The 16,714-nt window shown below is 40.7% G+C and overlaps 1 protein-coding gene across 1 annotated transcript in view; it reads right to left on the bottom strand.

The window, feature by feature from the left end:
• Nucleotides 1-15,953, bottom strand: part of LOC132155294 (zinc finger protein 521-like) — an 81,033-nt gene extending 65,080 nt beyond the window's left edge. Inside the window, exon 1 of the mRNA XM_059564172.1 lies at nt 15,789-15,953. The gene's annotated coding sequence lies outside the window, so the exon portion shown is untranslated. The remainder of the gene's footprint in view (nt 1-15,788) is intronic.
• Nucleotides 15,954-16,714: the final 761 nt, after the last annotated feature.

Raw genomic sequence — 16,714 nt, 5'->3', positions numbered from 1 at the left:
TGCCCATGCCACTGATGCCATGAGGAACCCCACCAATCAGGAGAGATATCCCATTAAGAACAGCTGTCCTAAGAAGACCATGTTAAAATGAGCCAAAGCAGCATGCAGGGCCAAGGGGGACTGCCCACTTAAAAAAACCTGTAGCCCACCCCTACTACCTTAAGCTTAAAGTGCCCCTATTATGCCATTTTTAAGGTTCCTGATGTTATTTTGAGAGGCTCCTTCAATAGGTCTACCTGGATGCAAAATAGAACGTTTTGTTTTCTCAAAATATGCATTTAATACAAACTCCTTTTTCTAGCGATTCTCAAATGATTCTTTTGAAGCCATTTTTTGGTCCGTCAGTGCATTCAAGGAGCGGTGTTCTGTGGTACACTGGTACAGTGCAGCGATTGTTAACGTACTGTGTCTATTTTTGCTGTGCTGCAGGCGCTGAATTAAAGTGAAAGCGCATTGTTCGCGGGACAAATTAACATGGATTGACATGGAAACGCAGTCACATGAGTTTTTGGCTAGGTTTAAAACAAGAAAAAGAGCACTTTTAGATAAACAAGGAAAACAATATATATGTTCACTTTTATGGAAGCAGAAAAACAAAGTTCATTAAGACCCGTGGGATTGCTTGTGATAAAGATTTAAATGCTAATGCACGAGACTGTTTCTGTCTGTGGTGTTTTAATTTAAAATATTTTAACAAGAAAAGTAGGCTTATTATTGTGTTTAAATGTTTTGCCGCTTGCTTGAGCAGCTTATTATACAAACCTAGAAGTAAAATGCATGAATAATGCATTGTTTATATTTATTAAGTTTAAACTAATGTCTATATGAAAGATTGTCACTGTTCTGTTATAAAAGACTTACGATGCTGAAAAAAAATATATATATTTTTTTTTACATGATATGAAATCAAAACAATGAACAAATCGGGATCAGTAGCGGACTGCAAACACATCCTGTGTGAAAGCACAATGAGTCTGTGCTGCGGACTGCATATGCACTGCAGGCAGATTATGCATATATAATATCCATTTTATGCAAGTGCTGTCGGTCTAAAATTTTCGCCAAAGGCGGCAACACGAGCAATTTGCTCCTGCACCTTAGCCGCAATCACGTCTTGGAATATCAACCAGCAGAAAATGCATTGTACACCTGATTATGCATGAAAAAAAAAAAACGTCATAAACCGGAAAACCGGTATAATTTTGAAAAAAAACGGTATATACATTTTTGGTCAAACCGCCCAGCACTACCCATTGCCATAGTTCTGTATTTTGAACGCTCAACAGAAAAAAATGTACATCTATTATTTATTATACTTACAGGATGTGATTCAGTGGAGCCAGTTGGTCCAAATAAACTAGGTACTGAGCCATCTTTCAAGTACAAGCATTTTGTGAATCCTGTAATGTGTTACCCTGTGATGTGTAGCCATCATGGAAGTGGGATTTGTAATTACTAATCACTCTTTCTTTTAGGAGACAATAAATACAGAGTTCTGGCATGTTACTCTAGATGGTGCAGTCTGATGGGTCTAACTCAGTCTGACCTAATGACATCATTATCACATGGCACAGTTGATTGTTACTCTCCTGTATCAGTAGCCAATGAGCTTACTGCTCAGCATTCAAATATTTGACTAGGGTTTACCGTAGCAGTTGCAGCTTGCTTCAGAAACCCTTCTGTTATATTTGCAACAGGAATATCTCTTACATGCAACCAGCAGCATGTTGTGGATGTATTGGCAGTAGTTAGTCTCTGTACTTGCTCTGCCGCAGCAGAGATCAGATACATTAACATTGTCATGTACATTACCATGCCAATCCCTCCGAGAGTTGTTATGACATAACTTTATTTATCATGCACTTTTGGCTTTACAACTTTACAAATTGTTTACAATCTCATCCAACTACAAAAAACACTTGTATTAACTTAAATTTTTTAAATTGCATAATATAGGGACACTTTAAGGGGTAAAGGGAAGTAGAACATCTACTTAAAATCCTAAGCATCAAAAGGTGTTAGAATCAGAGCGCATTTTAGAATAAGAATGATTCTCATCCGTTACCTTCCTGAGATCCACTCAGTTCCCCTTAGCGCTCGCCCACCTCTACATCCGATTCCTAAAGGGAGGAGGGGCATGAGTGGCCACGCAATATTTCTGATCCTACCTATGATCCTCAGATTGAGACGGACCGACCCCCTCAGAGGTTTTATAGAGGAAGAATTGGGACAGTGAGGAATTAACTTGTCGAATGCAGTGGACTGCTTTTTCACCTCCTTGAACTTCTCAACCAACGCAAAGCCCAGAAGGTGAAAGCAGAGCATCAAGAACAAGGGCTTTCTCCCTTCTCCCAAAGTCTGTAATATATAACCACAAATGCCTCTCCGCAGCCACAATTGTTGCCATAGTATGCCCAATGGCAGCAGTAGTCTGTTTAGTGGCACAAAGAGCCAAATCTGTTGTGTGGTGCAGTTCCTCTACTGCCTCGAGCTGAATATGGTCTGTCCCATGATCTCACAAACGCCGTGTGGAAGTCTAGAAGAAAGGGGAGACTCCTGAGGGAGGGGAGATCGTGACCGGCCAGAAAGCGCTCATCCAATGTACCACAGGCGAGCTTCTGCCTTGAATAAAATCAAGCTTGAATCAAGTTGGGAAGTTTCAGTGCTCTCACTTTCATCGCCATCACCAACCACATCCATGTCCTTACTCTTACTAGATGAGCCCAATGTATTGCTATCCATGAATCAGATGACCCAGGTCAAAGTGTGTCTGAATCTCACTGAGCACTCGAGCTTGCAGCGGAAGGTCCATATCCTTCTCAAACTTTTCTGCAAGCTCAACCTGTGAACCCCACGATCTGAGTATACATCGTGCCTCAGCAGCAGTGCGACCCAAACTGCGAGACACAGTTGCTTGTCCCTCATCTGTCAAAAAGAGGGTAAAACACGAACAGAGCATGAACAGAGCACAATGAGCACATTCAAGGAACTTAAGCACCGAACACGTGTGTTCCTCACCAAGACACATAATGCATAGATATTGTGTCCCCAGGTGTTAATGATGTCACAGGCTACATGGGCCAGTGGGATTGGAATAGTTTCACACATGCTTCAGACACTGGTCCTACTGGCGGCAATCCCCCATAGTGTGTTCATCACGAGTGGGAATACACGGTCTGTGCGCGGTCTGCCTGGGATTGAGGCACGCTGTTTCGGCTCTTGAGGGAGCCGACTGCCTGCACTGGTACAAGCCAGTGTGGACGCTTGGATCCCGGAGGACTCTCTCGAGGGGGAGTCTTCGCCAGCGTTCCTCGCGGTGTCGGTCCCGCTTTCGCCTAGGCGGCACTCGCTGGGTTCGCAGATAAGATCTGCTGGAGGGTATGGAGACGGGCGCGTCCCTATCTCCTACCTCACCCGCCAGATCTGCCCGATCTCCGGGTGCGGAAGCCAGAGTGCTGCGGTCCTTCCCCCCCCGAGTGACGGCCGTGACGCACCGCCTTTTTTTCTCAGAGGAGATTGAAACGGAGGACGTCGATGAGCTCACAGTTGCACAAACATAAGCTGCATAAACATCAGTTGCACAGACAAACAGTTACACAAGCATCAGTTTCACAAATATATTATGCCTAACTGTATAACGAGCAGCATTAATGAGGAGCGCAGCTCACGCAGTCAGCTCTCGAGAGAAAAAATAAAATAAGGGGGCTGACTGTGCTTCTCGCATATCTAAGGACGGGGCGAAGACGGCTCTGCCTATCTCCACCCGTATTCCCTAGATTTAGAGTTCATTCTCGAGGTTCAGAAGCAATTTTCAGTTTTGATATAAATCTTACCAAAACCAGAACGTCTTTACTCGTCTGATTGGTTAACTGCATTAATTCTGAGGAATTAAATTCAGTATCTATCTGACTATGAAAAGTTATATATGAATTATACCAACAAGGCAGACCGTGTTTACTCGTCTGATTGTTTGTTTGCATTAAATTCTGAGGAATATAATGACACTTATCTCACTCTGAGAAATTATATATACTGGAGGGGCTGCTGGGCGGGAGCAGCCCTCTCAGTCTTTAGTCAGAGCTTTGCCGCCCGCGCTCCCCCTGCGTCGGGACCGGAGGCTGAAGCAACGCTCTGAACCAGGGTTTTCCCAGCCTAAGGCGGATCTGAGGGCCGTACTTCAGGCTGTGAGGCCCTCGGTTAAGAAGTCCTGACACGTTTCGGTCACGACTGCAGAGGGCGGCCCCTACTGGGGTGGAGCGGCGTACACCACATTACACGGTGCCCGTCTCGCCTCAGCGCCCTCTGGGGGCCGGTCTGCCAACCTTGCCAGTGTTCCAGGGCGCAGCGGTCCCCAGCGAGCATCGTTCTCAGTATTTTCCGCCCGTGCACGTAGCGGGGCTGAGACGCTCGCTGCCCCTGCGGAGGCCTCTTACACCAGAGTTCAGTCTCGAGAGACTGATTCCCTTAGTAGATTATTTAGCAGCGTGAAAACTACACAGTAGAAAAAGCTACTGATTCAGTTCGGCTCTGCACCGCCGATATTCAACGGGGTTATTCCGACGATAGTCGGCCCCGGGCAGGGTCTGGTTATGGAACAGGAAGTTAAAACCCTATTAGAGAAGGAGGCCATCGAGGTGGTCCCTTCTCAAGACAGGGAGTCCAGGTTCTACAGCCGGTATTTCACAGTTCCAAAGAAGGATGGGGGGTTGCGTCCGATGATAGACTTGAGGGTCTTAAATCGTTCAGTTATGAGATTGAAGTTCAAATGCTCACGATCAAGCATGTTGTAGGCCAAATCAGGTCCGAGGACTGGTCTGTCACAATATATCTCAAAGATGCATACTTCCACATTTCCATCCTTCCACAACAAGGGAAGTTTCTGAGGTTCGCTTTCGAGGGCGAAGCCTACCAATATCGAGTACTTCCCTTCGGCCTTGCACTCTCACCCCGCACGTTCACAAAATGTGTAGACGTGGCTCTGGTTCCCCTGCACATGCAGGGCATCCGCATTCTCAACCACAATCGACGATTGGTTGATTTTAGCTCAGTCAGAGCAGGTTGCGGCTCAGCATCGAGATGTCGTTCTCGCACATTTGGGGGAGCTGGGTTTGAGACTGAATGCCAAGAAGAGTGTACTTTCTCTGGTTCAGAGAACCACCTATCTAGGCGTAGTATGGGATTCGACCGCGATGCAGGCACGATTGTCCCCTGCTCATATCGAGTCGATCCTCACCTCAGTCGAGAGAGTCAGAGAAGGCCAGTCACTTACTGTCAAACAATTTCAGAGATTGTTGGGTCTGATGGCAGCTGCGTCCAACGTGATACCTCTTGGTCTGCTGTACATGAGACCACTACAGTGGTGGCTCAAGACCAAGGGATTTTCCCCGAGGGGCAATGTACTTCGCACTATCAAGGTCACACGGCGCTGCCTCCATGCCTTAGACATGTGGAAGAAACCTTGGTTCTTGAATCAGGGCCCGGTGCTGGGAGCTCCTTGTCGCCGTGTAATACTAGCGACGGACGCATCTCTCACCGGCTGGGGTGCAGTCATGAGTGGCCACCCTGCCCGTGGTCTGTGGAGTGGTCGCCATCTAACATGGCATATCAATTGTCTAGAAATGCTAGCAGTTTATCATGCACTGAAGCACTTCCTCCCAGACCTAAGGGGTCACCATGTGTTGGTGCGCACCGACAACACATCGGTGGTCTCTTACATCAACCACCAGGGAGGTCTGCGTTCGCGCCCTTTGTACAAGCTGGCGCACCAGACCCTGGTGTGGTCCCAGAGCAAACTCCTCTCATTAAGAGCAGTATATATTCCTGGGAAACTAAATATGGGAGCAGACATACTGTCGAGGCAGGGACCGAGGCTGGGGGAATGGAGACTTCACCCAGAGGTGGTGAAGCAGATATGGAGAGTATTTGGCAGGGGCTCAAGTAGACCTATTTGCGACTCAAGAGACATCACGATGTCCCCTTTGGTTCTCTCTAGTTCATCCAGCTCCTCTGGGATTGGACGCTATGGTACAGACTTGGCCGAGGCTTCGTCTGTACGCCTTTCCCCCTATTGCTCTGCTCCCGGGAGTTCTGGCGAGAGTACTCTGGGACGGGGTCCGTCTGTTATTAGTAGCCCTGCTCTGACCGGGCCGAGCATGGTTCGCAGATCTGGTCTCGCTCCTCGATGGCTCTCCATGGGAGATACCGATCAGGACAGACCTACTCTCACAGGCGCAGGGTACGATAATTCACCCTCGCCCGGAGTTGTGGAAGCTTTGGGTGTGGCCCCTGAGGGGGCACAACTGTTAGCAGCTGGTCTCTCAACTGAGGTTGTTGAGACCCTCCTCCAATCCAGAGCTCCCTCAACGAGGAAACTGTACGCCCTGAGGTGGAAACTCTGAGACCTCCAGTATGGTCCCGTGTTCCCCCCTGGGACTTGGGTGTGGTGTTAGAGGCTCTTTGCAAATCTCCATTCAAACTGATTCAAGATATCTCAGACAGACATCTTACTCTTAAAACCGCCTTTCTGTTGGCCATTACCTCTCCGAGGAGAGTAGGAGATTTACAGGCCCTCTCAGTGGCCCCTACTTATCTTGATTTTGCACCTGGCACGACCAAAGTGTTCATATACCCTCAAGCGGGATATGTTCCTAAGGTGCCCTCTATCACACCACAACCTGTAGTGCTGAAGGCCTTCTGTCCTCCTCCCTTTTGGGAGCCCGACCAAGAGAAGCTAAATTGTGTGTGTCCAGCTCGAGCGCTGGATGCATGCGCCCACAGAGCTGCCCTGTGGAGAAAAATGGACCAATTGCTTGCATGCTGCGGTCCCCCCAAGAGGGGTTTTCCTACTTCTAAGCAGACAATTAGTCGTTGGATAGTTGAGACTATCAAGGCCACTTTGAGTCCTCTGGTCGTCCCCCGCTGTCAGGAGCCAAGGCTCAATCTACATGGGGTATGGCGGCCTCCAAGGCCTTTCTAGCAGATGCATCCATGCTGGACATCTGCAATGCTGCGGGGTGGTCCACGCCTTCTACTTTTGCAAGATTCTATGGCTTAGACATGCCAGTCACTCCAGGCACTTCAGTCCCCTCGTCCTAAGCTGTGCTCTTCGGATACACACTAGGCAGGGGTTTGGAAGTCTGGCGGCGTTGGTACTCGTTCCCCAAAGCGCATTTGATGCAGCTCGAGTTCCTGAAGAGGAACGTCTCTAGGTTACGTATGTAACCCTAGTTCCTCGAGGGAACGAGACGCTGCGTCTCGGAGCCATACCCCCGGCACCCCTGCCGGCGCTTGCTGGTACTCGAAGCTGAAGCCAGCTGCACGGCTCGTGCCTTTATAGCTTTCTGGTCGCTTACGTCACCCCGCCTGTGACGTCACGCTCTTCTATAAGACAGATTAGATATCATATTCAGAGTCGCTCACGCTGGGCGCGTTCCCCAAAGCGCATTTGACGCAGCATTTCGTTCCCTCGAGGAACTAGGGTTACATACGTAACCTAGAGACATTTTCTAATATCCAATGAGTCAATAAACTGATTGTGATGCTATCACGTTTGTACAAAGTATGACTTTAATTCAGTTATTCTATTTACTGATATATATATTTTTTTTTTTCACATTTGATAAAGTTTCTGCTAATAGTGTGCAACACTCAGGTTTCAGAAGTAAAAACAATTTTCTCAATAAGGAAATTGTTTTAAACATTAACTGATAAACCTTTAAGGGCAGGCCTATTGTGAGTTCTGAGGTTTTTTACTGATTGTATATGCTTTTGTCAAACCCATCTATTTACATTAATTAAACTTATTTTTAAAATAATAATGTTTAATAGTGGAATTTGTGGTGAAAAAATTACATTATCCATGATTCTATACAGAAAATTCCGCCAATTAGAGAGTTACAGCAAGCAAAGTCCACCTAAAGAGATCTTTAGCTCCACCCATGACATAATCGAGTCAGTCGCCTGTGCTTTCAAAACACCTTTAAGATAATGTTTATATTTCTATTTTAAATTTGATTTGCAATGATTCATATAATTATAGTTCTTTCCATTTTATAAATTATAGTTCTTTCTTGCACTGTACCTTTGTGTCTGATTTTCATTTACTTTTTTGCTTCAAATCAAAGGTTTTAAGATCCATATGGGAAAAATCTAATGGGAAAATGCTTCTGGAACAAACGCCACTGAAAAAGTGGGTGGGCACTAATGCACTCTAGAGGAAGCAAAGTGGAAACTCTTTGTCCATTGGCTTAAGTCCAGAAAGACAGCAAGAACAATAGCTCACCTGTTTTTTCCTATATTTGCGTCTCTACAGAGATGAGCTATGGCTGGTAGACAAAGCTCAATGAATAGTTTATATGGAGCAAGATAGGATGCTCAGGAGACAGAAAGAGAGAGAGTGAGGAAGAGAAATAGATATGTCTCCTGAGACTGGAGCTTCTTTGAATATATAATGACACTTTGGCTTTAACATGGGCGGTACTGAACACGCTGAGGCTGTGCACACATTCAAATAAACATTCATTATAACACTGCCAAGCGCAAGATAACTCCCTTTCAAATTGTTGAACTGATGAGTTCATCAATGATGAGTTCATTGACTTGACACTGAAAAACACTAGCAGAGGCCGAAGATCCTTCAGCTTGTCATGGTAGAAATCATGCTATAAACTTCGGTTGGGCATTTTTTAGAAATTAATGATGCTTCAAAAATCAAAAATACCATGATGCTTTATTATTAATAATATTATTAAAAAAAATTTATTTGACAAAGCTGGAAGTCAGCAGAGCTTAAATCGGAAACTACCAAGCAGCCTATCAGTTCAAACTACACTGAAAATAAAATGTTTTAAGATTTACTTTGAGACTTTTTTTATTTTTACTCCACAAACTGTATATATAATAATAATAAAATAATAATAATAAAGGTCGACTTTTTAAAGGAAAGTAACACTGAATTAAATAAAAAAGACTGAAATTGTATTTTCTTGTACTCCAATAATTCTTTGAACTTAAAAGTCAAAGTGCACATGAAGTTCTTATAATAGTAAAATACCAGTGTTGTAATGTAACAAAAAAAAAATACTTCGTTACAGTGCTTAAGTATTTTTTGGGAGTATCTGCACTTTACTTGGGTTTTTATATTTCAGGCAACTTTTACTCCGATACATTTCCTAATTAAAACCACACACAGAGTGCACGCACATTAATTTATTAATCTATTAAAACTCAATATTCCAGGCATTCTAAATTGTAGACGGCAATAATTCTTCTGTATGCTTTTTATATTTATATAATTTAATGTAGGCCTAGTTAACTTAATTTATATCACACAAAGTGTACCGTTTTTCTGCAGATGCATGAACACATTTAATGATCATCTTATACAAGTTCATTGAAGCAATAAGTGACTTACATTTTAGACATAATATTGCTTGTTTTTGCTCAATTTTGCCAATGAAAGTAGTTCCAAACAAAGATCACAGCACTGTCTGTGTCTCTGAGCAATGAATGGTATAAGTCAGCTTTTTGAATGAATCAGTTGAATAAATAATTCAGTGATTCACTCATTAACAAGGTCAAATGTTTTGTTTCTGAATGAATCAGTCGTTTGAATGAATCGGTTGAATCTCAATGACTCACTCATTAACATTCACTTGCTGTCACCTACTGGCGGTTTTATTTTGACATTTCGACAATTTTGTTTGCCATGTTTAAAATTATTTCAAATATCAGTATTCAACGTTTTATGTTAAAAACAAATCATTAAGCCTATTTATGCATCTGTACCTGCAGTTTAAATGAATCCAAGCCCTAAATGCTATTTCAGATGCAGATTCCTGAAATGTTTTCTTATTTTGGAATAAAAGACACTGGAGTACAGGAAGAAGTGCCTCTTATTCTTACCCAGAAATACAAAATGGAAGAAGTTGTTAGGCCTGAACACAATCTTGCTACTCGTTTTTATCAGCTGTGTATGAACTTCAACTTCTACCAACGTAATTTTCTGGTAAGATATCTGTACTTTTACTTGAGTATGACTTTCAGGTACTTTATACACCACTGCAAAATACAGCATATACTGTATGCAGCCAGCAGGAACCACTTTTATATGTCCGTTGTTTTAATTAATGTAATTTTCTTACAGTAATGAGAGCATGCATTACATTTTGAAGATTTTTATATTTCTTGTAAATCATATTTAGATTATGTTTTCATGCTAAACCATCAAATGCTGTGAAAGGGGTTGTATAAGAGCTCATTTTATGTGTTTTTATTTTTTTTAGATCTTCATTACTTACAGCAAGATCCTATATTATTTAAACCTTTCACTTTTTTTAAATAATCAATTATTTCTTATGCTGCTGTAGGAGTTTTAAAGTAAATTATTTATAGTTTTACTAATTTTAACCATTTTTAATGCAGTTTATTGCCTACACATGCACACTTGATTTGATATTGTATAGCTTTTGATTTTGCTAACAAAATGAAACATTTGATAACTTACAGATGGAGTCATAAATGTTTAATGTGTTCCTCCACTATTCTTCATACTGACGACTCAAAGTCAGACTGAGCTCTGGTCTATTTAAGCTCTCTGTGTGCCAGTCACATTAGACTCTTCTCTCTTTTTAAACGGGAGCACTAGAACAGAGAATATGAAATTAATACCAAATAAACCATAGCACTTAAAGTATACATTTAAAGGTAGACAGTACTTACACTTTTATTGGAGTATTATTTCATAAGCATGTCTGCACTTTGATTTGTGTACTTCATAGTCCACCATATACTGCATTCACTTTTATCAATAAACCTCTCACAAATGGATCCTCAGCCAGTGGGTTCATCAGATCCATTACCAATTTACACAATTTCCCATAACCTTACTTTCTGTATTAGACTCTAAATGCATATTTCACTCTCAAAAGATAATGGGAGGTCTTTTTCCTGTTTATAAGACTGTTTATTTGAACTTTTTTAAAATGTAAACCAAAATTTTTTTTTTTTTTTTTTTTTTTATAATGGAAGATTTTTTAGATTAACTTTAATTTATAGTTCACCTTAGAAACAGTTCACCAAAAAGTAACTGCTCAAAATGTAGATTTCATCAGATTTGTAGAAATGTAGAATTGTATCACTTGCTCACCAATCGAAGCTCTGTAGTGAATGGGTGCCGTCACAATTAGAGTCCAAACAGCTGTTAAAAACATCACTATAATCCACAGCAGTCCAGTCCATCACTTAACATCTGGAAAAGACAAAAGCTGAAACAAATCCAGCATTGACATTTTAACTTTAAACCATAATTACTGACCAAATTTTGAGTCCGTAATCCATAACACGTTTTCCAGTGAAAGAGTCCAACTCCTGTTGCCTTTCACATATATGGAGCTATTATTATGACAAAACGATTTGAATTTGAATTGTGTAAATTAGAATTATTTGCAAGTGTAATCTAACAAAATTGAATTTTAGGTGGTAGTTTAAATAGTTCTAAATTAGATTTATTTTTAAACGAATATTGAACATTTGAAATTTAACAAACTGAAATGTTTTTATGGCTGAATATTATAGACATGTATTAAACCGCTAGTTTTTTTGTTCTGAATTCTTACACTGCAAATATTCCGTTTAAAAAATTCAGATTCAAGTTTTCAAGATGAAGAAATTCGTAACTTCAAATTCAGTTTTCTAAAATTCAATGACAAAAATTCAAACTCAAAAATTCAGATCTTACAGAAAGTAGGTCACAGGTCATCCACAGGGAAGAGTAGATGATCTCAGAAATGTTGAACAGAGCATTTTGGCCAATTGGGGACTGCGGAAGTTTTCCAGCGCGAACGTGGTGGTGGTTCAAGAGGTTGCCACTCTCTGACTCTGATCATGAATCGCCCGGAGGTAAGTGATTCTTAAACATAAATTATTTTGTGTTTATATGTTAGGTTAGCTTTCTCAGCACATGAGATATTTGTCTAAGCGATCTCTGGTGTTTGTTTTAAAGTATATTTTGTGTAAAATTGATTAGAACGCCACCGTGTCTACTAGGCTTAAGTTACACAGACAGGACGCGAGTGGCGCGACGCAACACAGTGCTTGAAGCGACTGTTGCAAAGAGCTGGGACTAGGTCAGAAATAGGAGTTAATATATATATATATATATCTATCTTTATATATATATATATATATATATATATATATATATGCCGCCTAATAAATATAGCTATAGGCTAGCTATCCTGTGTCATTTATAAAAAGTTTAGTTTGTATGTAGCCAGTGTTTCTGTTACCCAAATAAGTCACATACATAGGCTACTGAAAACAATTTTCTTGCAGTGAAAATGTCAATATTGTAATCAATCTAATTTGTAATTGGTTATATAAAACGGCGCATAAACCTTAAAGTAGTGTTCTGATGCAGTCTTCTTGGACCTAGGTCAGCAGCATTTTGTCATAATAATAGCTCCATACACATAAAAAGTGAGTCACATATTTGTTTAGAACTGTTTGGATAGTTTCAGCATTTAAACGGTGCTTGATCTATGCAGATTTCTCTCCTGATTCAGATGAGACAACTTTGTCACTGTTATTATGGATAGAGGACTCTCTAGAGCCAGAAGCAACGGTTTAAAGTTTAACCGTCTTAATGCTGGATTTGTTTCAGTGTTTGTCTTCTCCAGATGTGAACTGATGGACTGGAGTGCTGTGGATTATTGGGATGTTTTTATCAGCTGTTTGGACTCTCATTCTGACGGCACCCATTCACTACAGAGCATCCATTGATGAGACACTGATGCAGTGCTACATTTCTACAAACCTGATGAAGACACAAACTCACCTACATCTTGGATGGCCTGAGGGTGAGTACATTTTCATCAATTTTTTATTTTTTGTTGAACTATTCCTTTAAGCTTAATCCTTATTGGTGCAGCCTACCTTTAATAATGAGCATCAAAATAAAAGAGATTTTATTTTGAACTGGATAAGCGTGCTTTGAAACAGTTTACAACTCCACAAAGAAGAATCTGTTAGAAGCTTATGCTGGTGACCTTGAGGCGCTGTATTGCTGAGTGTTTATGTGGAGGTGGACAGCTGTTGCATTTCCAGCCTCCCTGAGGACAGCAGCGGCTGAACCAACAGGATGCTGAAACCAGCCGTGGAAACTCAATCCTCAGCCGGGCCGGAGCCAGCACCCCACCGACGCCGAGAGCTTTCAGGGGTAAACACTCCTATCCCAACCCCCTCTGGAGAGCACTTCTACCATCCTACCCAGGCAAAAAGACACCCTCTCTGGGGACGCAGTGCTTCAGCCCTGCACCTCGCAGCGGGAAAAGAGCCCATTGGGTTGGGGTCAGTATGAGCGATGTTGAAGGGTGCAGCCATTCTTCCTTTCCCGTTCCTGTGGAAGACAGCAAGTCCTGCGGGACACATTCCTATAGCCGTCTCGCTCTTTCTCTCTCTGCAGTTCTACATTAGCACAATCAATAGTCCAATCACTTCAGGGACACGGGTGGATCCATCAGTCTATTCCCATAACGCAATGCAGTGGTCATGACTTAAGTGCACAGAGAGGTGTTAAAGCTCCTCTGGACGACGGCAGCCATTGATCGAGGCGACACGTGACATCTCTTACTGCCTCTGTCTTTGTGTCTCATTCTCTCATGAAAATCGGAAATTTGTTTTGCACACCCCTAGTCGAGGTTCCCTGTAGCGCTATTCACAGAAAACAACTATCAGATATATTCTACCTGATATAAGGAGCACAGCAAAATATTACAAAGACGACATGTCTTTATTGCATTGTATTCTCTGGCAACACACACAGACGCACACACACACACACACACACACACACACACACACACAACAGAAGTTTAGGCCTGGATTGCGATAATAATAAATAATAATGTTTTATTATTATTATTATTTAAAGTTAACTATAATAACCCTTTTGGTTTTGTCTAACAAATCTGTCACCGGATGAATCTGTGATTATTGAACTGTACGTTATGACTATTAGTAATTTGCAAGTGGAAATTAACCAAGAGCTGTTACTGTGTTTTGTTCTCTTAAGAATCGAAAAAACTCTCAGTCAGACTAATTACTGCCCATGTCATTTCTGAAGAAAATGAAGATGAATGAGTGTGTTCAAGTCTTTTTCTGGTGAATTTATTCTGTGAATACATGAGAAAGACTGAATGTGTGCTCCTCGCTGCAGTGTGATTTTAATAAACCTGCTTTCACCTGCACACTTCTGCTCTTCTTCAGATATGCACCATCCCCAAATGACTATTACATTCTTCTTTTTGGCCTCCACAGGGAGCTCATTTAAAGCACTGTCTCAAGTACTGAACAATTAAGACTTATTTGTCAGAGAAATAGGGGTTTTAATGAAGGGCTGCTCTGATGGCAGTAATCAGTCGCTGATCAAATCCAGCCAAATCAATTTCGCAGAAGTACTGAATTACAAAAGCCCAATCTCCATCCTAGCGACCCAATCACAAAGGTTTGTGTCAAAGTTTTTTGTGTGTAAGTTTACTCAAAATAGATAAACTGCTATAAAACAGTGGATGCAAATAACAATGAAGCACCATGTGCTGCACATAAACACGAGTCAGATCTGAGTGCCATCTACATCGTGTTAAAGGCAGAAAAAGAAGATATTCTGAGGAATGTGGCTAAAGTCAACTGTTTGGTTATGCACATTCTTCAAAATATATTATTTTATGTTCAGCCTAAGAAATAAACTCAATATAATAATTTCATTTCAATATAATAATATAAATAAACTATAAATAAACTCATTATGGACAGTTTTGCTCCGTTTTGTCATTGATTCAGTAAGCCATTCATAAACACACCGTAGTTGCCCAAATCTAAACTGCATACTACTCTTACTATTTTAGCATGTTTTTTATAGCAGAAATAGCAGTAGTAGTCGTATGCTAGTCATTTGATTCATTCCTGAATGAATCTTCCGTTTAGTGAATCAGTGTCTTACTCATTAAGACACATACTACTGGTTTTACTTTAATATTTAATATCATTTTATAGTTCTATATTTAGTATATTTTACATTTAAAACATTAATCTCACAACATAATTGAAGCAAATGTAACTGCAGTGTAAATGCATTCATGGCAACTCTGAGCTGCATTAAACTTTGTAAAAATGTAGCACAAAAGATGGATCTTTGCAGATACTGATTTCATTTGATTGGTATCAGCCCTATAGTATTTCATTCTTCTAATTGCATTTATTGACTAAATATATTAATTTACATGAATGATGATGCAACATTTAAAAACATTAGAACATGTGCAATTATAAAAGTAAAAAAATAGATGAATAAGTGTCCCCTGAAATCAATTTAAGAGGGAAAATTACTGGATGTACCTTAATGGAAATGTTTATTTTTTTTGTCACTGGTTTTAGATCATTTTTCGTTGTTTATCCTGGCTTCACGAATCCTACAAAAAGTGTCCTCCTTTTTGATGTTATAAAAATAGTAACTATTCAGTATTCAATCATAAAAAAAACAGATATGTTTAGCTACGTACAACATTATTAAATAAATGTCAACATTTATCAGTCAATGTTACAAATTCTGACTATTTTAAGGCTAACTCTCCAATATAATACACATTCTAAAGGGGTTTGTCCAATAAATTTTTGCATCTGCACGGTTTAAAAATTGTCTGTATGACTCATGCATCATGCAATTCTAGAGCCTGAAGTGATGTTGTGTGTGTACTTTAAAGTAGTATCTATATAGCATGGTTGTTATTTACCTGTGAGGTGACACTGATGACTCTTGTGTGGAGTGAGAGGGTTCAGGAGCTCAAACACCTCCTCTTCCTCCCCCTCAGGACAGATCTGGCTCCTCAGATGGCCATTTCCTTCATTCTTTGGCTCAATCTCAGCAGCAGAAGCAGCATCTGATGGACCAAGCGTAGCAGGATGAGAGATGATCATCAGAAGTTTAAGATCTATTCTCACATAATCCCAGAAGACAAACGGACACATTAAAACAACATTCTCAGCAATAATTGTATTGATTGTATCTGCATTACATTTTATTACCAAAATAAAATAAAAAATCATTGATTTGGTTCAGTATGAGCAGGCGACTGAAGGTAATTTAATCTACTAGCCACTGTGGTAGATAAATTGTCATGGATTGGCCTTTGACAACAACAATGCATTCTTGTTTTAAAGCGTTTGAGAGTGTATTGAGGAAGTGGAGAAAGAAAAGCTCCATGTGTTTGATTGACTGTTCACCTCAAACTTCAGTGCTTCAGTTCTGCTCGTTCCAGTATCCTCTATGAGTGTGATTGGAAATTAAACTCTGGGTTGTGGTCCTCCAGGAATTGATTTCTTTTCTCAATTTATTAAACATAATCGTCTGTGATATTTGCCTGCTAGTTATTTATCCTGAAAATTTAGATTTCCATTTGGCATTTGGATTATCTTGCACTGGTAACAAGATTTCATGACTGTGGTTGCCAGAAGACTTTTTTTTTTTTAAAGAAATTCAAACATTTTCTGCCCAGTGGTTTACTTAATCTTCCCAACCTGGCAACCATATACTTATGCACAGAAAACATTGTAGAAGAAACAGTGATGAGCTGAAAACACCAGCAAACATGTTAGATATTCTGCTCAAATAAAAGTGTAATATAGCCAGTCTGTTTTCTTTCACACAGTTTTCTGCGAC

This window comes from Carassius carassius, chromosome 12, assembly GCF_963082965.1.
Source record: "Carassius carassius chromosome 12, fCarCar2.1, whole genome shotgun sequence".
NCBI lineage: Eukaryota > Metazoa > Chordata > Actinopteri > Cypriniformes > Cyprinidae > Carassius > Carassius carassius.
This window is presented reverse-complemented; position numbering and strand designations above follow the sequence as displayed.